Genomic DNA, 26,290 nt, shown 5'->3' on the forward strand with positions numbered 1-26,290 from the left:
GGGGTCAAACAAGGCTGTGTCATCGCACCAACGCTCTTCTCAATCTTCCTCGCTGCAATGCTTCATCTAACCTCCAACAAATTCCCCGCTGCAGTGGAGCTAATCCACAGGACGAATGAGAAATTGTTCCACCTCCGTCGCCTTGAATCTAGTTCCAAGGTTGTCCCATCCTCTGTCATTGAATTACAGTATGCAGACAACACTTGCGTTTGCGCACACTGGGAGGCCGAACTCCAAACCATCGTTGACACCTTCACTGAAGCGTACAAGAGTCTGGGCTTGACATTAAACATCCATAAGACAAAGGTTCTCGACCAACCTGCCCCCGCCTCACAGTACTCCCCGCACCGCCCCCCCACCCCCGATCATCAAGATCCACAACAAGACCTTGGACAGCATGGACCACTTTCCATACCTTGGGAGCCTCCTGTCAGCGAGGGTAGACATCGATGATGAAACCCAACATCGCCTTCAGTGTGCCAATGCAGCCTTCGGTCGTCTGAGGAAAAGAATGTTTGAAGACCAAGACCTCAAATCCAGCATAAAGCTCATGGTCTACAGAGCAGTAGTGATTCCCGCCCTCCTATATGCTTCAGAAACATGGACTATTTTCAGTAGGCACCTCAAAGCACTGGGGAAGTACTACCAATGTTGCTTCTGCAAAATTCTGCAAATCCATTGACAGGATTGACGCATCAACATCAGTGTTCTCTCTCAGGCCAACATCCCCAGCATCGAAGCATTGATCACACTCAATCAGCTCCGATGGGCAGGCCATGTAGTCTGCATGCCTGATGCAAGACTCCCAAAACAGGCACTCTATTGCGTGCTCTGTCATGGCAAGCAAAGTCAAGTACAAACAGCGAAGGAGCGTATGACAAATCAAGCATCCCACCCACCGGTCCCTTCAACCACCACCTGCCCCACCTGTGACAGAGTCTGTCGATCCCGCACTGGACTCACCAGCCACCTTAGAACTCATGGCGGCGAGAGGCTGGAGCAGCGTGAGTGAGGCCTATAAAGGCCCAGCGAGGGTTCCTGAGGCGGTGGCAGTCAGCGAGAGACGGGAGCAGTGTGAGTGAGGCCTATAAAGACCCAGCGAGGGTTCCTGAGGCGGTGGCAGTCAGCGAGAGACCAACCAGTGCAGCTGCAGCAGGGAGAGAAGGCAAAAAAGAAGTAGAAAGAAATCGAAAGGTGACGTCACAGCCAAGGGGGTAAGTGATTGGCTGGTGATTGGTGAGTAGCTTTTATTTTTCTTTTCTATTTCAGTAAGAAACATTTAGCATTGTTTTGCCAGATTAAGGTAATCTAGGGGTTAAGTCATGGCAGGACAGCTCAGATACGTGTTATGCTCCTCCTGTACCATGTGGGAAATCAGGGAAGCCTCCGGTGTCCCTGACGACTACGTTTGCGGGAAGTGTATCTACCTCCAGCTCCTGACGGACCGCGTTGCGAAACTGGAGCTGACTGTGGATTCACTCTGGAGCATGCACGATGCTGAGAATGATGTGAATAGCACATTTAGTGAGTTGGTCTTACCGCAGGTAAAGGGTCCACAGCCAGATAGGGAATGGAAGACAAAAAGGAAGAGCAGTGCAAGGAAGGTAGTGCAGGGGTCCCCTGCGGTCATCCCCCTGCAAAACAGATACACCGCTTTGGGTACTGTTGAGGAGGATGACTCATCAGGGGAGAGCAGCAGCAGCCAAGTTCATGGCACTGTGGCTGGCTCTGCTGCACAGGATGGCAGGAGAAAAAGTGGGAGAGCAATAGTGATAGGGGATTCGATTGTATGGGGAATAAATAGGCGTTTCCGCGGCCGCAACCAAGACTCCAGGATGGTATGTTGCCTCCCTGGTGCAAGGGTCAAGGATGTCTCGGAGCGGGTGCAGGACATTCTGAAAAGGGAGGGTGAACAGCCAGTTGTCGTGATGCATATAGGTACCAATAATATAGGTAAAAAACCGGATGAGGTCCTATGAGACGAATTTAGGGAGCTAGGAGTTAAATTAAAAAGTAGGACCTCAAAAGTAGTAAGCTCAGGATTGCTACAAGTGCCATGTGCTAGTCAGAGTAGGAATCGCAGGATAGCTCCGATGAATACGTGGCTTGAGCAGTGGTGCAGAAGGGAGGGATTCAAATTCCTGGGGCATTGGAACCGGTTCTGGGGGAGGTGGGACCAGTACAAACCGGACGGTCTGCACCTGGGCAGGACCGGAACCAATGTCCTAGGGGGAGTGTTTGCTAGTGCTGTTTGGGAGGAGTTAAACTAAAATGGCAGGGGGATGGGAACCTATGCAGGGAGACAGAGGGGAATAAAATGGAGACAGAAGCAAAAGATAGAAAGGAGAATAGTAAAAGTGGAGGGCAGAGAAACCCAAGGAAAAAAACAAAAAGGGCCACTTTACAGCAGAATTATAAAGGGTCAAAGTGTGTTAAAAAGAAAAGCCTGAAGGCTCTGTGCCTCAATGCGAGGAGTATTTGGAATAAGGTGGGTGAATTAACTGCACAGATAGCAGTTAACGGGTATGATGTGATTGGCATCACGGAGACATGGCTCCAGGGTGACCAAGGCTGAGAACTCAACATTCAGGGGTATTCAGCATTTAGGAAGGATAGACAGAAAGGAAAAGGAGGCGGGGTAGCGTTGATGGTTACAGAGGAAATTAATGCAATTGTAAAGAGAGACATTAGCTTGAATGATGTGGAATCAGTATGGATGGAGCTACGAAAAACCAAAGGGCAGAAAACGCTCGTGGGATTTGTGTACAGACCACCAAATAGTGGTAGTGAGGGTGGGGACAGCATCAAACAAGAAATAAGGGATGTGTGCAATAAAGGTACAGCAGTAATCATGGGCGACTTTAATCTCCATATTGATTGGGCGAATCAAACTGGTAGCAATGCGGTGGAGGAGGATTTCCTGGTTTTCTAGACCAATATGTCGAGGAACCAACCAGAGAGCTGGCCATCCTAGACTGGGTGATGTGTAATGAGAAGGGACTAATTAGCAATCTTGTTGTGTGAGGCCCCTTGAGGAAGAGTGATCATAATATGGTAGAATTCTTTATTAAAATGGAGAGTGACACAGTTAATTCGGAAACTAGGGTCCTGAACTTGAGGAAAGGTAACTTCGACGGTATGAGGCATGAATTGGCTAGAATAGACTGGCAAAGGATACTTAAAGGGTTGACGGTGGATAAGCAATAGCAAACATTTAAAGATCACAGTGATGAACTTCAACAATTGTACATCCCTGTCTGGAGTAAAAATAAAACGGGGAAGGTGACTCAACCATGGCTAACAAGGGAAATTAAGGATAGTGTTAAATCCAAGGAAGAGGCAAATAAATTGGCCAGAAAAAGCAACAAACTGAGGACTGGGAGAAATTTAGAATTCAGCAGAGGAGGACAAAGGGTTTAATTAAGAGGGAGAAAATAAAGTATGAGAAGAAGCTTGCAGGGAACATAAAAACTGACTGCAAAAGCTTCTATAGATATGTGAAGAGAAAAAGATTAGTGAAGACAAACGTAGGTCCCTTGCAGTCGGATTCAGGTGAATTTATAATGGGGAACAAAGAAATGGCAGACCAATTGAACAAATACTTTGGTTCTGTTTTCACGAAGGAAGACACAAATAACCTTCCGGAAGTACTAGGCGACTGAGGGTCTAGTGAGAAGGAGGAACTGAAGGATATCCTTATTAGGCGGGTAATTGATGGAATTGAAGGCTGATAAATCCACAGGGCCTGATAGTCTGCATCCCAGAGTACTTAAGGAAGTGGCCCTCGAAATAGTGGATGAATTGGTGATCATTTTCCAACCGTCTATCGACTCTGGATCAGTTCCTATGGACTGGAGGGTAGCTAATGTAACACCATTTTTTAAAAAGGGAGGGAGAGAGAAAGGTGGTAATTATAGACCGGTTAGCCTGACATCAGTAGTGGGGAAAGTGTTATAATCAATTATTAAGGATGAAATAGCAGCTCATTTGAAAAGCAGTGACAGAATCGGTCCAAGTCAGCATGGATTTATGAAAGGGAAATCATGCTTGACAAATCTTCCGGAATTTTTTGAGGATGTAACTAGTAGAATGGACAAGGGAGAACCAGTGGATGTGGTGTATTTGAACTTTCAAAAGGCTTTTGACAAGGTCCCACACAAGAGATTGGTGTGCAAAATCAAAGCACATGGTATTGGGGGTAATATACTGACGTGGATAGAGAACTGGTTGGCAGACAGGAAGTAGAGAGTCAGGATAAACGGGACCTTTTCAGAATGGCAGGCAGTGACTAGTGGAGTGCCGCAGGGCTCAGTGCTGTGACCCCAGCTCTTTACAATATACATCAATGATTTGGATGAAGGAATTGAGTGTAATATCTCCAAATTTGCAGATGACACTAAACTGGGTGGTGGTGTGAGCTGTGAGAGCGACGCTAAGAGGCTGCAGGTTGACTTGGACAGGTTAGGTGAGTGCGCAAATGCATGGCAGATGCAGTATAATGTGGATAAATGTGAGGTTATCCACTTTGGGTGCAAAAACGCGAAAACAGAATATTATCTGAATGGTGGCAGATTAGGAAAAGGGGAGGTGCAACGAGACCTGGGTGTCATGGTTCATCAGTCATTGAAAGTTGGCATACAGGTACAGCAGGCGGTGAAGAAGGCAAATTGTATGTTGGCCTTCATAGCTAGGGAATTTGAGTATAGGAGCAGGGAGGTCTTACTGCAGTTGTACAGGGCCTTGGTGAGGCCTCACCTGGAATATTGTGCTCAGTTTTGGTCTCCTAATCTGAGGAAGGACGTTCTTGCTATTGAGGGAGTGCAGCGAAGGTTCACCAGACTGATTCCCGGGATGGCAGGACTGACATATGAGGAGAGACTGGATCAACTGGGCCTTTTTACATTGGAGTTTAGAAGGATGAGAGGGGATCTCATAGAAACATATAAGATTCTGACGGGACAGGACAGGTTAGATGCGGGTAGAATGTTCCCGATGTTGGGGAAGTCCAGAACCAGGGGACACAGTCTTAGGATAAGGGGTAGGCCATTTAGGACTGAGATGAGGAGAAACTTCTTCACTCAGAGAGTTTTTAACCTGTGGAATTCCCTGCCGCAGAGAGTTGTTGATGCCAGTTCATTGGATATATTGAAGAGGGAGTAAGTTATGGCCCTTACGGCTAAGGGGATCAAGGGGTATGGAGAGAAAGCAGGAAAGGGGTACTGAGGGAATGATCAGCCATGATCTTAGTGAATGGTGGTGCAGGCTCGAAGGGCCGAATGGCCTACTCCTGCACCTATTTTCTATGTTTCTATGTTTCTATGGCTTTTCCTATCCCTTTCTCAGAATCCTCTACAAACCTACAACCCTCCGCGAGCTCTGCACTCCTCTAATTCTGGCCTCTTGCGCATCCCCGATTTTAATCGCTCCACCATTGGTGGCTGTGCCTTCAACTGCCTGGGCCCACTGCTCTGGAATTCACTTCCTAAGCCTCTCTACCTCTCTCTTCTTTTACGACGCTTCTTAATACCTATATCTTTGTACAAGCTTTTGGTCATCCATCCTGATATCTCCTTTTGTAGCTCGGTGTCAAATCTTGTTTGATAACGCCCTTGTGAAACGCCTTGGGATATTTTACTATATTGAAGGCCCTATATATCTGCAAGTTGCTGTTGCTGAGTTCTGTATTTTTCCATTTCAGTACCGCTCACACAGGGATGACAATATTGTTATGTTTGTAAATACCATGTCTAACCACCAGAGGGCTCATCCCCTGGCATCCCAAGGAATCCCACAATCCCTTGGGAGCACCTGTATATAAGCAGGCCTCACAGGCTGGAGAGGCACTCTGAGATCTGTAATAAACGACTACGGTCACACCTTACTTTGAGCTCACAGTATCTAGTCTAACTCTTTATTCAAGACATAACAACTGGCGACGAGATACAAATGACGAACCCCACCGCAACAATGCAGTGAACCATGGGCATTCTGGAGAAATTTTCAGAGGGAGATGATTGGGAAACCTTCGTGGAGCGACTCGACCAATACTTCGTGGCCAAAGAGCTGGAAGGAGAAGCGAACGCTGCCAAACGAAGGGCGATCCTCCTCACCGTTAGCGGGGCACCAACGTATGGCCGCATGAAAAATCTGCTCGCTCCAGCGAAACGCACAGACAAGTCATACGATGAGTTGTGTACACTGGTCCAGGGGCATCTAAACCCGAAGGAACGTGTTCTGACGGCGAGGTATCGGTTCTACACATACAAGAGGTCTGAAAGCCAGGGAGTGGCGAGCTATGTCGCCGAGCTAAGGCGCCATGCAGGACATTGCGAATTTGAAGGACACTTGGAGCATATGCTCAGGGACTTCTTTGTACTTGGCATTAGCCATGAAGTAATGCTTTGAAAACTTTTGACTGTAGAGACCCCAACCTTGAGTAAAGCCATAGCGATAGCCCAGGTGTTTATCTCCATCAGTGACAATACCAAATAAATTTCTCAGCACACAAGTGCTGCTGCAAGTTCTGTAAACAAAGTAACGTTGTTTTTGAATCGAAATGTACTGGGCAGAACTTACACGCCTGCCCCTTGTTAGCGCTGCAGGGGTGATCATCGTTTCCATTCGTGCCGCTTCAAAGGATACATTTGTAAGGGCTGTGGAACAATGGGACACCTCCACCGCATGTGCAGGCGAGCTGCAAACCCTGCTAATCCTGCAAACCACCATGTTGCAAAGGAGGACAGATCCACGGTGGATCATGACAAACCAGAGCCTCAGACCGAGGAGGCAGAGGTATATGGGGTGCACCCATTTACCACAAAGTGTCCCCCGATAATGCTGAAGGTTGAATTAAATGGACTCCCAGTGTCCATGGAGCTGAACACGGGCGCAAGCCAGTCCATAATGAGCAAAAAGACTTTCGATAAATTGTGATGCAGCAAGGCCTCAAGGCCAGTCCTGATTTCCATTCATACTAAACTGAGAACGTACACAAAGGAACTGATTCCCGTAATCGGCAGTGCTACCGTAAAGGTTTCCTACAATGGAGCGGTGCATGAGTTACCGGGCGATGGCCCCACGCTGTTCGGCAGAACCTAGCTGGGAAAGATACGCTGGAACTGGGACAACGTCCGAGCGCTTTCGTCCATCGACGACACCTCATGTGCCCAGGTCCTAAATAAGTTCCCCTCGCTGTTCGAACCAGGCATCAGGAAGTTCCAAGGAACAAAAGTGCAGATCCATTTGTTTCCGGGGGCACGACCCATCCATCACAAGGCGAGAGTGGTACCTTACATGATGAGAGAAAGAGTGGAGATCGAACTGGACAGGCTGCAACGAGAAGGCACCATTTTGCCGATCGAATTCAATGAGTGGGCCAGCCCAATTGTTCCAGTCCTCAAGGGAGATGGCACCATCAGAATCTGTGGTGATTATAAAGTAACTATCAATCGTTTCTCACTGCAGGATCAATACCCGCTACTAAAGGCAGACGACCTATTTGCGATGCTGGCGGGAGGGAAAGTGTTCACAAAGCTTGACTTGACCTTGGCCTACATGATGCAGGAGTTGGAGGAATCATCGAAAGGCCTCACCTGCATCAACACGCACGAAGGTCTCTTCATTTACAACAGATGCCCGTTTGGGATTCGATCGGCTGCGGCGATATTCCAGAGGAACATGGAAAGTTTTGCTGAAGTCGGTCCCACGCACTATGGTCTTCCAGGATGAATCTTGGTTGCAGGTCGGGACATCATCGACCACCTGCAGAACCTGAAGGAGGTTCTTAGTCGGCTTAATCATGTGGGGCTCAGGCTAAAATGCTCGAAGTGCGTTTTCCTGGCGCCTGAAGTGGAGTTCCTGGGGAGAAGAATCGCGGCGGATGGCATCAGGCCCATCGATTCGAAGACGGAGGCAATCAAGAACGCACCGAGACCACAGAACGTGACGCGCTGCGGTCGTTTCTAGGACTCCTGAACTATTTTGCTAACTTCTTACCGGGTCTTAGCACATTGTTAGAACCCCTGCACTCTTTACTGCGTAAAGGAGATGAATGGGTATGGGGTAAAAGCCAAGAAAATGCCTTTGAGAAAGCTAGGAAGCTGTTATGTTCAAACAAATTGCTTGTGTTGTACGATCCATGTAAACATTCGGTACTAGCATGTGATGCATCGTCGTACGGGTCGGGTGTTTATTGCAACAAGCTAATCAATTTGGGAAATTGCAACCGGTTGCTTATGCATCCAGAAGTCTGTCTAAGGCTGAGAGGGCCTACAGTATGATCGAAAAAGAAGCGTTAGCGTGTGTTTACGGGGTAAAGAAAATGCATCAATATCTGCTCGGGCTCAAATTTGAATTGGAAACCGACCATAAGCCGCTTATATCCCTCTTTTCTGAAAGCAAGGGGATAAATAAGAATGCATCGGCCCGCTTCCAGAGATGGGCGCACACGTGTTTTTTAAAAAAAAAATGTTTTATCCAATTTCGTTCCAGATCAACTCTAACGCCAAAGATCACTTTGCGCAAATGTGTTTGATCTTAGGCCAAAAGGCCGAGAGGCGAAGTTGCACCGTTCCTGGAAATATTGCAATACCAGGTCGGTGCATGGAGTGGACGGGGCATGCCCCTGATCCAGCTCCCTGTCCAAAAATCAATTCAATATCATGTCCCCATAGGGGATATTAAACTGATAAGAACAGATTTTTAATTTTTTGGGGGAAATTCGTAGCCAATCGTTCCAATTCTTTGTCAAATCACAAACGCCGGAGGTCACCTTGGGCCCATTCAAGGATCACTCTGCGCCAATGCTCTTAGCCAAAAGGCCTAGAGCCACTGCACCGTTCCTGGAAGTACTGCAATACCAGGTTCGTGCCATGGAGGTGGATGGGTCAGGTCCCCCACACACCTCCGTGGAGGTGGATGGGTCAAGCCATCCCACCCACCTCCTATCTAAGAACAGATACTACACTTGATCTTAGCCAAAAGGCACATACAACTACGCCATCCGCCACTGGCCGGGCACAGAAAACTGTGCTGATGCTCTCAGTAGGCTGCCATTGCCCACCACATGAGTGGAGATGGCACAGCCTGCAGATTTAGTCATGGTAATGGAAGCATTCGAGAGTGAGCAATCACCTGTTACCGCTCGGCAGATTAGAACCTGGATGAGCCAGGACCCCTTACTGTCCTTAGTAAAAAACTGTGTGCTCCACAGGAATTGGTCCAGTGTCCTGTTAGAGAGGCAGGAAGAAATAAAGCCGTACCAGCGGCGCAAAGATGAAATGTCTATACAGGCAGACTGCCTCCTACGGGGTAATCGGGTAGTGGTGCCAAAAAAGGACACTTTCATTAGTGATCTCCACAGCACCCATCCAGGCATCGTAATGATGAAAGCGATAGCCACGTGTGTTGGCCAGGTATCGATGCAGACTTAGAGTCCTGCGTGCACAATATAATACATGTTCACAGTTAACAATGCACCCAGGGAGGCGCCACTAAGTTTATGGTCCTGGCCCTCCAAACCATTGTCCAGGGTCCATGTCAGCTATGCAGGCTCATTCTTGGGAAAAATGTTCTTAGTGGTTATAGATGCGTACTCCAAATGGATTGAATGCGATAATGTCGGCAAGCACGTCCGCTGCCACCATTGAAAGCCTACGGGCCATGTTTGCCTTGCACGGCCTGCCTGATGTCCTTGTAAGTGACAATGAGCCATGCTTTACCAGTGCCGAGTTCAAGGAGTTCATGACCTGCAATGGGATCAAACATGTTACATCTGCCCCGTTTAAACCAGCATCCAACGATCAGGCAGAACACGCAGTTCAAACAATCAAACAGAGCTTGAAAAGGGTAACTGAAGGCTCGCTGCAGACTCGCTTATCCCAAGTCCTGCTTAGTTACTGCACAAAACCCCACTCGCTCATTGGGGTTCCTCCTGCTGAACTGCTCATGAAAAGGGCACTTAAGACAAGGCTCTCATTAGTACACCCTGATCTACACGAACAGGTAGAGAGCAGGCGGCTTCAACAGAATACATATCATGATTGCGCAAATGTGTCATGCGAAATTGAGATAAATGATCTTGTATTTGTGTTGAACTATAGACAAGGTCCCAAGTGGCTTCCTGGCACTGTTTTGGCCAAAGAGGGGAGTAGGGTGTTTGTGGTCAAACTCTCAAATGGACTCACCTGCAGGAAACACTTGGACCAAACCAAACTCAGATTTACAGACTATCCAGAACAACCCACAATAGACTCCACCATTTTCAACCCTCCAACACACACACAAGTGGCAACTGACCCAGTGGTTGACCACGAAGCAGAACTCATCACCCGCAGCAGACCAGCAGGACTCACCAGCCCCAGCAGCCCAGCAAGGCCAGCTGCGCAGCAGCCCAGAAAGGGCCCAACAAACGACTCACCAAAACCAGCATTTGCACCGAGACGATCAACCAGGGAAAGGAAGGCCCCAGATCTACTCACATTGTAAATAGTTACACTATTGACTTTGGGGGGAGTGTTGTTATGTATGTAAACCTGTAAATACCGTGTCTAACCACCAGAGGGCTCATCCCCTGGTGTCCCAAGGGATCCCACAATCCCTTGGGAGCACCTGTATATAAGGAGGCCTCACAGGCTGGAGAGGCACTCTGAGATCTGCAATAAAGGACTATAGTCACACCTTACTTTGAGCTTGCAGTATTTAGTCTGACTCTTTATTCAAGGCATAACAAATATGTAAGACAGAATTAAGCGCATATGCTTTCTATGATTGGTGTCAATGTGAGGGATCTGTCTTATGAGCAATCATGCAATGCCTTTTGATTATTTTCTGAATATTTGTTTAGTAAACACTATACAAAGACTGAAATCAAAAATGTCCTGTATCTGCTTAAAAATTGCAAAATTTACAAAATGAAAACTAAAAGTTCAATTGTAGTATTTACTCCTAGTTTTCTTTAACTAATACCTACTAAAAGGAGGTTCAATCCAACGGTTGGACTGAGCTTCCAACATTGTCCTTCAGAAGACCATCATCATCATAATAGGCAGTCCCTCGAACGAGGATGACTTGCTTCCAAATGAGTTCACAGATGTTTAAATGAAGGACCCGATGTTCTAGTCCTGAACTCCAATTGAGGGGGCGGAAGATGCCTGTGCGTGGATTTTTTTAACATGTAGTGGCCGTTGCACACCAGCCACCACACGGACTTGACAGAGCTAGGCCTTTATCCAGTGGCAAGGTTAATCAGGACGACTGGATAAACGGACTTAATGCGCACACTTATCGCAGTGTGAGCAGGCCCCAGGCCCTCGGCTCTTCTGGGTCCCGTACTCTCATTCACCGCACCTCCGCCACGATTTCTCACCGCTCCTCCGCCGCAAAAACACTCGCTGCACCTCCGCCACGATCTCCCGCCGCACCTAGACACTTCCTTTCTGGAGCGCTAACGGGGCGGGCACCTCAGCAGCGCTGCCGCGTCCGAGAGGCCCTTCCCTCACTTAAAGGGAAGGGCCCACACTGCCGACTCTGCAGAAGAAAAAAAGGACCTATCTGGACCACCAGGGAGTGGTGGTGCCACGCGATCAGCCCGACACTGAAGCAGAGTGCCGGCTGAGCGATCTCAGCCAGCAACCAGATCAGCAGTGAGAAAACAAAGCCTCAGAATTTACATTGGAATATTGCTTCAGAAGACCATAACATCTACAACATCAAGTCATCAACTATCCCAAACTCCATAGGATGATATAAAAAAATTTTAAATGATGGTTTACAAGCAAAGTACACCATCTGTGAGCCATGCAGCCTATGAAGGACTCAGGTTTGATTCCCAGTCTGCACTGAAGTAACCGATCTCAGGCAAGCCGTGCTATGATCTGTTGCAATGCCGTTAAGGGTGAGAAAATTAGTCAGGGTTCCCATTTCTGATTCCTATCCAGTGACCCCCCCCCTGCTCTAGATGTGTGTGGTGAGAACCGAATTGCACTGGCTATGATATTATTCCGGCACCATCAGCTCTTTTTTTTTCTAATGTCCACCATAAAAGCCTGAACTTTCTATGAACTAAAGTGAGACTTTGTGCAAAAAATAATCTGGGATAGCATACCTCATACAAACAATGGACCCACTTATTGACGCTCAATTTACATGCAGGATTTGCACTACAAGCCCATATCATTTCAGAGGACAATTAATATCAGTTACACCAGACACGTAGACTAAACTACCAAACAAACAAGTTTGTCTTAGATAAATTTACAGATGGAAACAGTAACAAATAATTATTGTTGTCTGTCCAAATAATACTTCAGGTTTGAAACACTTTAGCAGCCTTGAAATAGCTAAAGAAAGGGTTAAACAGACATACCCATCAGCTGAGTTCCTTTGATAACCAGATCTTACTAAAAAAATGGAAAACACTTCTTAGAATGAGAATAGCTGCCTGCTTCTTTCCTGTTACATGGAATTAACTTGAATAACATGATGTTCCTATCCATGAAGTTACATCTTGTCATCTTGCCTCTTATGGCTAGGTCAAAACCATACCTGGTACATCCAAAAGGCCCAATTATTGTATCCTTTGAAATAAAGTTGTGCCTTTGAGAAGTCAGCCTGTGAAATAGAGAAACTTTTCTCAAACAATAGGTAAATTCTATGGTGGATACAGTAAAGCAAGCATTGTTTGACAACTGCCAAATATGTTAGGGCTATCCCGATCAGATTGTGTCATTGATTCATACCCAAGTGACACACAGTATAGTTTTCTAGCACTTGGATGTACTTGATAACTGGATAGGTATGTCTGTTAGTAATCAACTTTTTTTGCACTTCATGCAGATGTAATTCTCCCAAGTATGCAGGTGTATACGTACTTTTGAGAGTGCTATCTCTCTTTAAAGAAAAAAAACATTTTAAGCTAAGAAGCTCATTACAGAGAGGAATCCCATAAGCTAGGGATGATAGTGATGTTTTCCATAGTAACATAGTCTATGGACATTCAATGTAAAGAATCACACATTAATAAGAACATAAGAATTAGGAGCAGGAGTAGGCCATACGAACCCTTGAACCGGCTCCGCAATGGCTGATCTTTGACCTCAACTCCATTTTCCCGCCCGATCCCCATATTCCTTGATTCCCCCGGAGTCCAAAAATCTATCTATCTCAGCCTTGAATATATCCAATGACTCAACATCCACAGCCCTTTGGAGTGGAGAATTTCAAAGATTCACAACCCTCTGAGTGAAGAAATTCCTCCTCATCTCAGTCTTAAGTGTTGGACCCCTTATCCTGAGATTATGTCCCCTAGTACTAGACTCTCCATCCGGGGAAACAATCTCTCAGCATAATTAGATCACCTCTCATTCTTCTAAACTCCAGATAGCATAGGCACAAACTACTCAATCTCTCCTGATAGGACAACCCTCTCATTGATAATTGTCACTCAGATAAGGGTACTTGAGGGTAAAGGCCTATGGAACCGTACCCCATCAGGAGAGCAGGGTACGGGAGAAAGTTAGAGAGAAAAATGCATAAATAAAAATTGACAATTAATGGCAGATTTATTTTATAAACATGAAGATACGAGGACATGGCTGTGAGACTGCCTCCCTGTATACTGCTCCCCCCACCCCCCACCCCCGCCCGGTGATAACACTCAGTAAATGAAGACTTACTAATTTTAAAAATTCTGATAACAAATAACTATTGAACACAAGACTGCAATCTGTAATGTAAAGGGACATAGAGGATAAACAGGCAGACATGAAGGACAAGATGACAGTTGCCTTGCTATCTGTTCCAGTTGATTTTAAAAACAAATTTATGCTCATCAAGGTGAATTGCGTCAGTGTTGGAAAATAGAACACTTTCTATATTTTTAGCACCTGGCGTTAGCATCACGCTCCCAGGTAAGGTAAACCATGACATGGCTACAGGATATAAAACTCTCATTGCTCTATTCCCAGAAATATGCCTTACATCCCAACTTTTGAAGTGTGAATTTTTTCCATTTTTCACACCGACTATGTCCCTTTTGTGAAACTAAATTTATTATCAATAAGTGTTCAGTTAAGGGTAGTTACATGCTGTGTTGAGATTCTGTCACTATGGATGTATTTTTTTTTTATTTGAATGATAATTACAACTAATTTGTACTGTCAAGTAATCTTATTGTGACATGTCTGTCTACACAAACTGTACTTGTAAATATACACAAACTTGGAGATCCTTTACAATGCTAATGATGACCCCTGAAGCCATTCTGTTCCTTTAAGGATCTATTTCTCAATATGCTATAACAATGAAACTGATATAGTGTGGTTCAGCAATAGTATGACTTCATATTTCATATTAAATAATGGTGTTGTCCAATAGAAATTGCTGACTAGCTTCAGGTGTGGCTATGACGATACAATTTTAGCCACTAATTTTAGTAGCAAACGCTTTACATTCACTCACACACTACAAGTAAATGTATTTCACATGTGTATATTTACTTATCAAACATCTACCTCCAATTAGTAACAAAGGAAGTAAAGCACTCACAATGATCAAAAAAATTTGCATATTCTGCTTTCTGTCTTCCCATTTTAACCAACAAACGCACAAAAAGGTCAATGTACATATGCATATGAGTATGAGGATTGAGATCATAAACCCAACACCAGCAACTATGTTTCTGATGAAGGGTCATCGACCTGAAACGTTAACTCTGTTTCTCTCTCCACAGATGCTGCCTGACCTGCTGAGATTTCCAGCATTTTCAGTTTTTATTTCAGATTCCAGCATCCGCAGTATTTTGCTTTTGTAACAGCAGGTATTACTTGTTTTTTATTTACTAATTATAAATGCAATTAGCCACGTCCGGATTCCGAATTAGTCCCATGTGGCAAGTGGCTAATGCATTGGACAACACTAGTAAAGGACAAAAATCAAAAATGCTGGATATACCCAGCAGGTCAGGCAGCATCTGCGGAGAGAGAAACAGAGTTAATGTTTCAGGTCAATAACCTTTCGTCAGAACTGGAAAAAGTTAGAGATGTAACAGATTTTAAGCAAGTGCAGGGGCAGGGAAAGGAGGGAGGGGAGGAAAGAACAAAAGGGACGGTCTGTGATAGGGTGTGAGGTAGGAGAGATTAAAAGACAAACGGTACGATGGTACAAAGCAAAAGGAGATGGTAATGGGACAAATAAAGAAACAAAAGATGAGTCTAGAAGATGTGTAAAGGGAATGGCAGCATCATCACTAGCGGCCATGTGAAAAAACAGAGGCAGAGGTTATGATCTGAAATTGTTAAACTCGATATTGAGTCCAGAAGGCTGTAAAGTGCTTATTCGAAAGATGAGGTGCTGTTCCTCGAGCTTACATTGAGCTTCATTCGAACAGTGTAGAAGGGCAAGGACACAGAGGTCAGTGTGGGAGTGGAACAGAGAATTAAAATGACAGGCGAACAGAAGCTCAGGAACACACTTACTTCAGATTTCCAGTATCCGTAGTGTTTTGCTTTTGTACAGTAAAGGATAGCCCCATAACTTACAACCAATGAGTTTACAAATTAAACATGTAAATTATCCTTAATAATGAAATATAAATCAGTATTACAGCTCCCATCCATTTTAATGTTTATTTATGGCAAGTCTTTGTGCAAATTAGTATTAGGGAAAGGAAATTTTATCCACTATTGGCACTTAGTGGCCAATCCAGGCATTAGCAAAGATTTGGCAACTTGCTTCATATCTGACTTTATAATTCTTAACTCTACGTTTAATATTTTTGTATTCTAATATTGCATTTTAGTTAACTAAAGGAGAACTTGATGCACAGTAGTTACTGCCAGGCCACCACAATGCTACACAAAATATAGGAAAACGTAACCTCCAAAATATAACAAAATGCCACTCCGCGCAAGATATAACACCTATTTAAAGATATTGTAATGTCAGCTTAGCTCAGTGGTACCACTCTTTCCTCTAAGTCGCAAGTTTACAGGTTCCAGTCCATCTACAAGATTTGAGTATGTAATCTTGACTGGCATTCCAGTCTAGTCCTGAGGGAGGGCAGAATTGTTGGACATGCTGTCTTTTAGGTGGGACATTAAACCAAGACCCTGTCTGACTGTTTACTTTTTGTGGAGGGTTCCCACAATGCCTGGTCAATAATTAGCAACCAACAACACAAAAAAGCCTACAAATTGATTGGCCTTTATATCATTGTTGTTTGTACAAACTCCATTCTCTAGCCACCAACTCCATCCCTCTCCCTGGCAACTGCCTGAGGCTGAACCAGACCGTTCGCAACCTTGGTGTCATATTTGACCCTGAGATGAGCTTCCGACCATATATCTGCTCGATCACTAAGACCGTCTATTTCCACCTCCATAACATTGCCTGACTTTGCCTCTGCATCAGTTCATCTGTTGCTGAAACCCTCATCCATGCCTTTGTTACTTCTAGACATGACTATTCAAAAGCTCTTCTGGTCAGCCTCCCATCTTCCATCCTCCATAAATTTGAGCTCATCTAAAACTCTGCTGCCCATATCTTAACTCGCACTATGTCTCGTTTCCCATCACCCCTGTGCTCACTGACCAGCAATGCCTCGATTTTAAAATTCTCATCCTTGTTTTCAAATCTCTCCATGACCTCGCCCCTCCCTATCACTTTAACCTCCTCTGGCCCTATAACTCTCCAAGATCTCTGCGCTGCTCCAATTCTGTATTCTTGCGCATCCCCGATTTTAATCACTTCATCATTGGTGGCTATGCCTTCAGCTGCCTGTGTCCTAAGCTTTGGAATTCCATCCATAAACCTCTACGCCTCTCTACCACTCTCTCCTCCTTTAAGGCACCCCTTTAAACCTACCTCATTTGACCTAATATATAATTATGTGGCTTGGTACCAAATTCTATTTGATAATGCTCCTGTGAAGTGCTTTAGGATGTTTTATTAGATTACAGGTGCTAGCTGCCACTTTTGCCTACTTAACAACAGTGTAAGTTGGTGGTTGTGCTACTGGACTAGGAAACCCAGCAATCATGAGTTCAAATCTCAAAGTGAAATTGAATCTAATAAATCTGGTCATTTGTGGGCTGGCACCAGAAAAATGACCATGACCGTGCTGGATAGCTGTAAAAACTCAACTGTCCTGCAGAAAAAGATCCAGCCAGCCCTACCTGGTTTGGCCTACGCATGACTCCAGCCCACACTATCTGGTTGATGCTTACGCCATCAGGGTAACTAGGGGTGGACAATAAATGTTGCCTTGCCAGACGGCCCACACACCAGGGACTAACAAGGAAAAAATTCCATTTTATATCAAGCCATATCTGTAATGGATGGCTGACATTTCAAATGAAACATAGAAACATAGAAAATAGGTGCAGGAGTAGGCCATTCGGCCCTTCGAACCTGCAACGCCATTCAATAAGATCATGGCTGATCATTCCTTCAGTACCCCTTTCCTGCTTTCTCTCCATACCCCTTGATCCCCTTAGCCGTTAGGGCCATATCTAACTCCCTCTTGAATATATCCAATGAACTGGCATCAACAACTCTCTGCGGCAGGGAATTCCACAGGTCAACAACTCTCTGAGTGAAGAAGTTTCTCCTCATCTCAGTCCTAAATGGCCTACCCCTTATCCTAAGACTATGTCCCCTGGTTCTGGACTTCCCCAATATCGAGAACATTCTTCCCGCATCTAACCTGTCCTGTCCCGTCAGAATCTTATATGTTTCTATGACATCCCCTCTCATCCTTCTAAACGCCAGTGAATAAAGGCCCAGTTGATCCAGTCTCTCCTCATATGACAGCCCAGCCACCCCTGGAATCAGTTTGGTGAACCTTCGCTGCACTCCCTCAATAGCAAGAACGTCCTTCCTCAGACTAGGAGACCAAAACTGAGCACAATATTCCAGGTGAGGCCTCACTAAGGCCCTGTACAACTGCAGTAAAACCTCCCTGCTCCTATATTCAAATCCCCTAGTTATGAAGGCCAACATACCATTTGCCTTCTTTACCACCTGCTGTACCTGCGTGCCTACTTTCAGTGACTGATGAACCATGACACCCAGGTCTCGCTGCACCTCCCCTTTTTCTAGTCTGCCGCCATTCAGATAATATTCTGCCTTCGTGTTTTTGCCCCAAAAATGGATAACCTCACATTTATCCACATTATACTGCATCTGCCATGTATTTGCCCACTCACCTAACCTGTCCAAGTCACCCTGCAGCCTCTTAGCGTCTTCCTCACAGCACACACCACCACCCAATTTAATGTCATCCGCAAACTTGAAGATATAACACTCTATTCCTTCTTCCAAATCGTTAATGTACATTGTAAAGAACTGGGGTCCCAGCACTGAGCCCTGCTGCACCCCACTAGTAACTACCTGCCATTCTGAAAAGGACCCGTTTATCCCGACTCTCTGCTTCCTGTCTGCCAACCAGTTCTCTATCCAAGCCAGTACATTACCCCCAATACCATGTGCTTTGATCTTGTACACCAATCTCTTGTGCGGGACCTTGTCAAAAGCCTTTTGAAAGTCCAAATACACCACATCCACTGGTTCTCCCTTGTCCACTCAGCTAGTTACATCCTCAAAAAATTCCAGAAGATTCGTCAAGTATGATTTCCCTTTCATAAATCCATGCTGACTCAGTCCGATCCTGTCACTGCTTTCCAAATGGGCTGCTATTTCATCCTTAATGATTGATTCCAACATTTTCCCCACTACTGATGTCAGGCTAACCGGTCTATAATTACCTGCTTTCTCTCTCCCTCCTTTTTTAAAAAGTGGCGTTACATTAGTTACTTTCCAGTCCATAGGAACTGATCCAGAGTCGATAGATTGTTGGAAAATGATCACCAATGCATCCACTATTTCTAGGGCCACTTCCTTAAGTACTCTGGGATGCAGACTATCTGGACCCGGGGATTTATTGGCCTTTAATCCCATCAATTTCCCTAACACAATTTCCTGGCTAATAAGGATATCTTTCAGTTCCTCATTCTCACTCGACCCACTGTCCCCTAGTACATTCAGAAGGTTATTTGTATCTTCCTTTGTGAAGACAGAACCGAAGTATTGGTTCAATTGGTCTGCCATTTCTTTGTTCCCCATTATAAATTCACTTGAATCCGACTGCAAGGGACCTACATTTGTCTTTACTAATCTTTTTCTCTTCACATATTTATAGAAGCTTTTGCAGTCAGTTTTTATGTTCCCTGCAAGCTTCCTCTTGTACTCTATTTTCCCCCTCTTAATTAAACCCTTAGTCCTCCTCTGTTGAATTCTAAACTTCTCCCAGCCCTCAGGTTTGTTGCTTTTTCTAGCCAATTTATATGCCTCTTCTTTGGTTTTAACACTACCCTTAATTTTCGTTGTTAGCCATAGTTGAGCCACCTTCCCAGTTTTATTTTTACTCCAGACAGGGATGTACAATTGCTGAAGTTCATCCATGTGATCTTTAAACATTGCTTATCTACCGTCAACCCTTTAAGTATCCTCTGCCAGTCTATTCTAGCCAATTCACACCTCATACCGTTGAAGTTACCTTTCCTTCAGTTCAGGACCCTAGTTTCCAAATTAACTTTGTCACTCTCCATCTTAATAAGGAATTCTACCATATTATGGTCACTTTTCCCCAAAGGGCCTCACACAACAAGATTGCTAATTAGTCCCTTCTCATTACACATCACCCAGTCTAGGATGGCCAGCTCCCTGGTTGGTTCCTCGACATATTGGTCTAGAAAACCATCCCGAATACACTCCAGGAAATCCTCCTCCACCGCATTGCTACCAGATAGGTTAGCCCAATCTATATGTAGATTAAAGTCGCCCATGATTATTGCTGTACTTTTTTTGCACACATCCCTTATTTCTTGTTTGATGCTGTCCCCAACCTCACTACTACTATTTGGTGGTCTATACACAACTCCCACTAGCGTTTTCTGCCCTTTGGAATTCCGCAGCTCCACCCATACCGATTCCACATCATCCAGGCTAATGTCCTTCCTTACAATTGCATTGATTTCCTCTTTAACCAGCAACGCCACCCCGCCTCCTTTTCCTTTCTGTCTCCCCTTCCTAAATGCTGAATGCCCTTGGATATTGAGTTCCCAGCCTTGGTCACCCTCGAGCCATGTCTCCGTGATGCCAATCACATCGTATCCGTTAACTGCTATCTACGCATTTAATTCATCCACCTTATTCCAAATAGTCCTCGCATTGAGGCACAGAACCTTCAGGCTTGTCTTTTTAACACACTTTGGCCCTTTTGAATCTTGCTGTAATGTGGCCCTTTTTGATTTTTGCCTTGGGTTTCTCTGCCCTCTACTTTTACTATTCTCCTTTCTATCTTTTGCTTCTGCCCCCCTCTTCTATTTCCCTCTGTCCCCCTGCATAGGTTCCCATCCCCCTGCCTTATTAGTATAACTCCTCCCCAACAGCACTAGCAAACACTCCCCCAAGGACATTGATTCCGATCCTGCCCAGGTGCAGACTGTCCGGTTTGTACTGGTCCCACCTCCCCCAGAACCGGTTCCAATGTCCCAGGAATTTGAATCACTCCCTCTGCACCATTTCTCAAGCCACGTATTCATCTGAGCTATCCTGCGATTCCTACTTTGACTAGCACGTGGCACTGGTAGCAATCCTGAGCTTACTACTTTTGAGGTCCTACTTTTTAATTTAACTCCTAACTCCCTAAATTCGTCTCATAAGACCTCATCCCGTTTTTTACCTATATCGTTGGTACCTATATGCATCACGACAACTGTCTGTTCACCCTCCCTTTTCAGAATGTCCTGCACCCGCTCCGTGACATCCTTGACCCTTGCACCAGGGAGGCAACATACCATCCTGGAGTCTTGGCTGCGGCCGCAGAAACGCCTATCTATTCCCCTCACAATAGAATCCCCTATCACTATCGCTCGCCCACTCTTTTTCCTGCCCTCCTGTGCAGCAGAGCCACCCGTGGTGCCATGAACTTGGCTGCTGCTGCTCTCCCCTGATGAGTCATCCCCTCAATAGTACCCAAAGCGGTGCATCATGAAAGAATCAAACTAGACAGCCTGTCAATACAAAATTAAAGCTGATGCAGTTACGCTATTCTGTCACATTGCCTAAATGGATTAAACAATTCTTCACTTTGATTCATTGAATCAATATTGATTTCCTGCAAATAGGATGAACAACTTTAAATAGGCTCTTAATTTAAAGATGGTAGAATGAAAAATGACATGAGTTGCATTCAAAATATTTTGAAACAAATTGTGCATGTTAACATTTTAACTTAAGTGAATTATGATGTATTTAAACCCAGGACATCACACAATAAGCAATTTTTTAAACTTAAAAAACTTGCTAATGAATGCAAGTTATTTCTTTCTTTCTAATGTTTTTGGACAGTGTGTCTTAGTGCATAAATGCTTATTCCATGATCCCATGCCCCCAGTGGGCCATCACACTCAGGGTTTACACCATGAGAAATCGCAGACTGTGCACCAGTGATGCATTCCTTATGGGCATAGCTCCCTGCTGGGAGCATGGGGTCACGGAATAGGTCATTCCTGGCCCCCGTGCTAGGTAAAATAGTAAACAGTTCCCTTTCCTCAGGCACTGCCCCCTCCCTTTCAAAACTGCTGTCATCAACTCCTGCTTGACACTGCTGTACTTGCAATCTGCTGAAAAATTTCCAACATCGTTTCCTCTCCAAAGTCCTAGTACATGCTATCGCCTCCAAAATCTGTGCCCACCTTTCTCGCAACTCTATGTTTGAATCTCTCTAACCAGGTTTTCGTCCCTGACACAGCACGGAAACGGCCTTAATCAAAGTCACAAATAACATCCTCTGTGGCTATGACCATGCTGCACTATTCCTTCGTGTCTTTCTCGAACTCTCTTCAGCCTTTGACGTGGTTGACCGCACTATCCTTCTCCAACACGCCTCCTCTGTTGTCCAGCTGAGTGGGATTACCCTCGCTTGATTATCCATTTACATATCCATTCGTAGCAATGGCATCTTTTCACACCCTTGCACTGTTCTCTCTGGTGTCCCCCAAGAATATATCTTATGCTTCCTCCTAGACCTCATCTACATGCTGCCCCTCGGCCATGCCATCCAAAGAAATGGATTCACATGTATACTGATGACAACCAGTACAACCTCTCCACCATCTCTCTTGAGCCCTCCACTGTCAAGCTGCTTCTCCGACGTCCATCCCTGGATGAACTGCAATTTTCTCCAGTTAAAAGTTGGTGAGAACAAAGCCATTTAATTTGCTCCCTCACCACAAATTCCATCTCCCTCCCTGGCCACTGTCTCAGTCTGAATCAGGCCCTCATCACTTATTTGACCAAAAGCTGAGCTTCTGACCCCCTATCCTATCCATCACAAAGACTGCCTACTTCCACTTCCGTAACATCACCTGTTTCTGTCCCTGCCTCAGCCCTGCTAAATCCCTCATCCATGTTTTTGTTACCTTCAGACTTGACAATTGCAATATTGTCCTGGCCAGCCTCCCATCCTCCACCTTCCATAAACTTGAGCTCATCCAAAATCTGCCTCAAGCACCAAGTCCTTCTCACCCATTACCCCATGGACTTGCTGACGTACATTGGCTCCTGGTCCCCAAATGCCTCGAATTTAGAATTTGAGTCCCTTTGGGTCTGTTTGCTAAAGGCTCTATATAAATGTAAGTTATTGCTGTAAGTATTATGTTATCATACTTACGTGCATCATACATAATATAAAGCAGTGACAAAAAAATAGAATTGTGCAATGCTATCTTCAAAATACCAGTTGAAAATCCTGCAATTACATGTAATCGAAACAGAATTTGATTTATTCTGTCACCATATGACAGTAACCTAATTACAAACTGATAGAATTGTGGAATTCAATCCTTGAAACAAGGGTAATAATTCCAGAATTGCATGTAATAAAATGGAATTCAACTTAATTTGTTACTGCAGAACAATGGTCTTAATTATAAATGAAGAACAGTTGACAGGCAATGGCCAATTACAGCTGATAAATGGGTGAACCTGGTGGCTCATAGTTGTTTTTGTGTTTGATGCTGAGGCAGTCCTGAAATAGCAGAACTGTAGAGAAACTTGGCTGGTTTCCTTTACTAGCAGACTTCCAGTCGGAAGGAGCCACAGCTTTTGTGTTGCTGCCAGTGGTTTCTCTTGGGACTTGGAAAGTCAGGTCCCAGGCAGTGTTAGGTTGTCATTTGCTATGTTTAGAGGGTGTTGAAGAAACAGTTTTGTGAGGGTTATTTAGACCTCCTCTTGACTGAACTCTTGTCCATTTCTTTCCACTGGAAAATCTGCTGTGCGTATTTTTAGTTTAGTTGTGCAACACGTAGCAATGATATAAGTTCTGTTGTAACAGCAACTATTGGAGGCAACACAAAATCTGTGGCACCTTCTTATTGCCAGCGTGCTAGTAAAGGAAACCAGAGATGGAGGCCAACTCTTAAATAATTTCTCCTGACGAATCTGAGTAAAGTAATTTTTTTCAGATTGAACTATCTTCAATGGTATCTCAATCAACGTTGGTTGTTGGAAGGCAGTTTTACCAGGTGGCACATCAATGAGTGAACCATTGCGCTTAGTAAGGGAGAGACCCAGAACTTGGCTCATGTTGGGATTTAACAGAATCCCTGTATGAAGGTTGTGTGCTAGGTCTGGTCAGCAGAAGTCGGAATTATATATTTTGTTTCCCAGAGTATGTTTCACCAGTAGGGCATGCCATCCTCATTACAACCCCTCAGGCACTCTCCCTCGAATGGCTTGTATAGTCAGTTAGAACACTGTCCTGTCATATATAGTTCCTGTTTTTTTTAATCCAGTTCAAACTGGTAGGATGGAAATCCCCTTGCTCCAGGCCATAACAGATGCAGTAAACATCTGGAGATCAAGGAACAGTGTTGGGACAGTCACTGTACAGAAATCTTCATTCCTGCAGTCTCTGCTGTAGCTTAGTAGGTAGCACACTCATCTCTGAGTCAGAAGGTTGTGGGTTCAAGTCCCACTCCAAGAACTTGATCACAAATATTTAGGCTGACACTCCAGTGCAGTACTGAGGGAGTGCTGCACTGTTGGAGGTGCCGTCTTTCAGATGAGATGTTAAACCAAGACCCCGTCTGCTCTCTCAGGTGGACGTAAAAGATCCCATGGCACTACCTTGAAGAAGCGTAGGGAAGTTATCCCTGGTACAAAAGCAAAATACTGCGGATGCTGGAATCTGAAATAAAAACAGAAAATGCTGGAAATCTCAGCGGGTCAGGCAGCATCTGTGGAGAAAAAAACAGAGTTAACGTTTCAGGTCGACGACCCTTAGTCAGTTATCCCTGGTGTTCTGGCCTATTTATCCCTCAATCAACATAACAAAAACAGATTATCTGATCATCATCATCATATGAACATAAGAAATAGGCTGATCTGATCATGGACTCAGCACCACTTCCCTGCCCACTCCCCATAACCCCTTATCATTTAAGAAACTGTCTATTTCTGTCTTGAATTTATTCAATGTCTCAGCTTCCACAGCTCTCTGAGGCAGCAAATTCCACAGATTTACAACCCTCTGAGAGAAGAAATTCCTCCTCATCTCTGTTTTAAATGGACGATCCCTTATTCTAAGATCATGCCCTCTAGTTCTAGTCTCCCCCATCAGTGGAAACATCCTCTCTGCATCCACCTTGTCAAGCCCCCTCATAATCTTAAACATTTCGATAAGATCGCCTCTCATTCTCTGAATTCCAATGAGTAGAGGCCCAACCTACTCAACCTTTCCTCATAAGTCAACCCCCTCATCCCCGGAATCAACCTAGTGAACCTTCTCTGAACTACCTCCAAAGCAAATATATCCTTTTGTAAATATGGAAACCAAAATTGCACGCAGTATTCCAGGTGTGGCCTCACCAATACCTTATATAGCTGTAGCAAGACCTCCCTGCTTTTATACTCTATCCCCTTTGCAATAAAGACCAAGATTCCATTGGCCTTCCTGATCACTTGCTGTACCTGCATACTATCCTTTTGTGTTTCATGCACAAGTACCCCCAGGTCCCACTATACTGCGGCACTTTGCAATCTTTCTCCATTTAAATAGGCAGTCATAGGCAGTCCCTTGGAATCGAGGAAGACTTGCTTCCACTCCTGAAGTGTGTTCTTTGGTGGCTGAACAGTCCGATACAAGAGCCAAAGACTTTGTCACAGGTGGGACAGATAGTCGTTGAGGGAAAGGGTGGGTGGGACAGGTTTGCTGCACGGTCTTTCTGCTGCCTGCGCTTGATTTCTGCATACTCTCGGCAAAGAGACTCGAGGTGCTCAGCGCCCTCCTGGATGCACTTCCTCCACTTAGGGCGGTCTTTGGCCAGGGACTCCCAGGTGTCAGTGGAGATATCGCACTTTTTCAGGGAGGCTTTGAGGGTGTCCTTGTAACGTTTCCGCTGCCCACCTGGGGCTCGTTTGCCATGAAGAAGCTCCGAGTACAGCACTTGCTTTGGGAGTCTCGTGTCTGGCATGCGAACTATGTGGCCTGCCCAGCGGAGCTGATCGAGTGTGGTCAGTGCTTCAATGCTTGGGATGTTGGCCTGGACGAGGAGGAGCCTGGAGATTATCTGATCATTATCACATTGCTGTTTGTGGGAGTTTGCTGTGCACAAGTTGTCAGCTGCGTTTCCCCACATTAAAACAGTGACTACACTCTAAAAGTACTTCATTCACTTTGAGACATCCGGTGAAAGGTGCTATATAAATGGAAGTCTTTCTTTCTGTGCAAAAACAACCTGGAATTGGTTAATGCCAACAGGGAGTGTAAAAACGGTTCTATTTCCAAGCACTGGTAAATCTCACTTTATTGAACACAAAATTCACACAAATACCTTTATATTCTCTCAAAATAATGTATACAACAGAAAATAGCCATTTTTTAAAATGATTTACTTTAATGCACTGTTTGAGAGAACTCCCTGTGGTCTTGGCCAGCAAGTATACACGGCGATGCTCAAACTGTACTAGTTGCACATGGTAACTGAATTAGAACACTGTAGCAAGGATTTCTTGCAGTTGAAAGGGTTCGGTTGAGCATTGATTGGAAAGGGCTGTCTTTCCCTTGTAATTTGATCGCTGTGGGCTTTCCGCAGTCAGGTAAGGATTAATATGAATGGATGGTCCGATGTGAAAGCAGTGGCGTGATCCTCAGACCAGGGACCCTCGTGATGTCAGGGCGGCAACCACACACCTGTCTGAACAGGTATTTAAAGCGCCACATGTGCCA

General features: G+C 45.0%; 2 pseudogenes; both read right to left on the bottom strand.

The window, feature by feature from the left end:
• Window positions 1–8,556: 8,556 nt before the first annotated feature.
• LOC139269905 (U2 spliceosomal RNA) lies at window positions 8,557–8,734 on the bottom strand (annotated as a pseudogene).
• Window positions 8,735–8,824: 90 nt separating this feature from the next.
• LOC139269923 (U2 spliceosomal RNA) lies at window positions 8,825–8,996 on the bottom strand (annotated as a pseudogene).
• Between the last annotated feature and the right edge of the window lie 17,294 nt (window positions 8,997–26,290).

This window comes from Pristiophorus japonicus, chromosome 8 (genome assembly GCF_044704955.1).
Source record: "Pristiophorus japonicus isolate sPriJap1 chromosome 8, sPriJap1.hap1, whole genome shotgun sequence".
In the NCBI taxonomy this organism is placed as follows: domain Eukaryota; kingdom Metazoa; phylum Chordata; class Chondrichthyes; family Pristiophoridae; genus Pristiophorus; species Pristiophorus japonicus.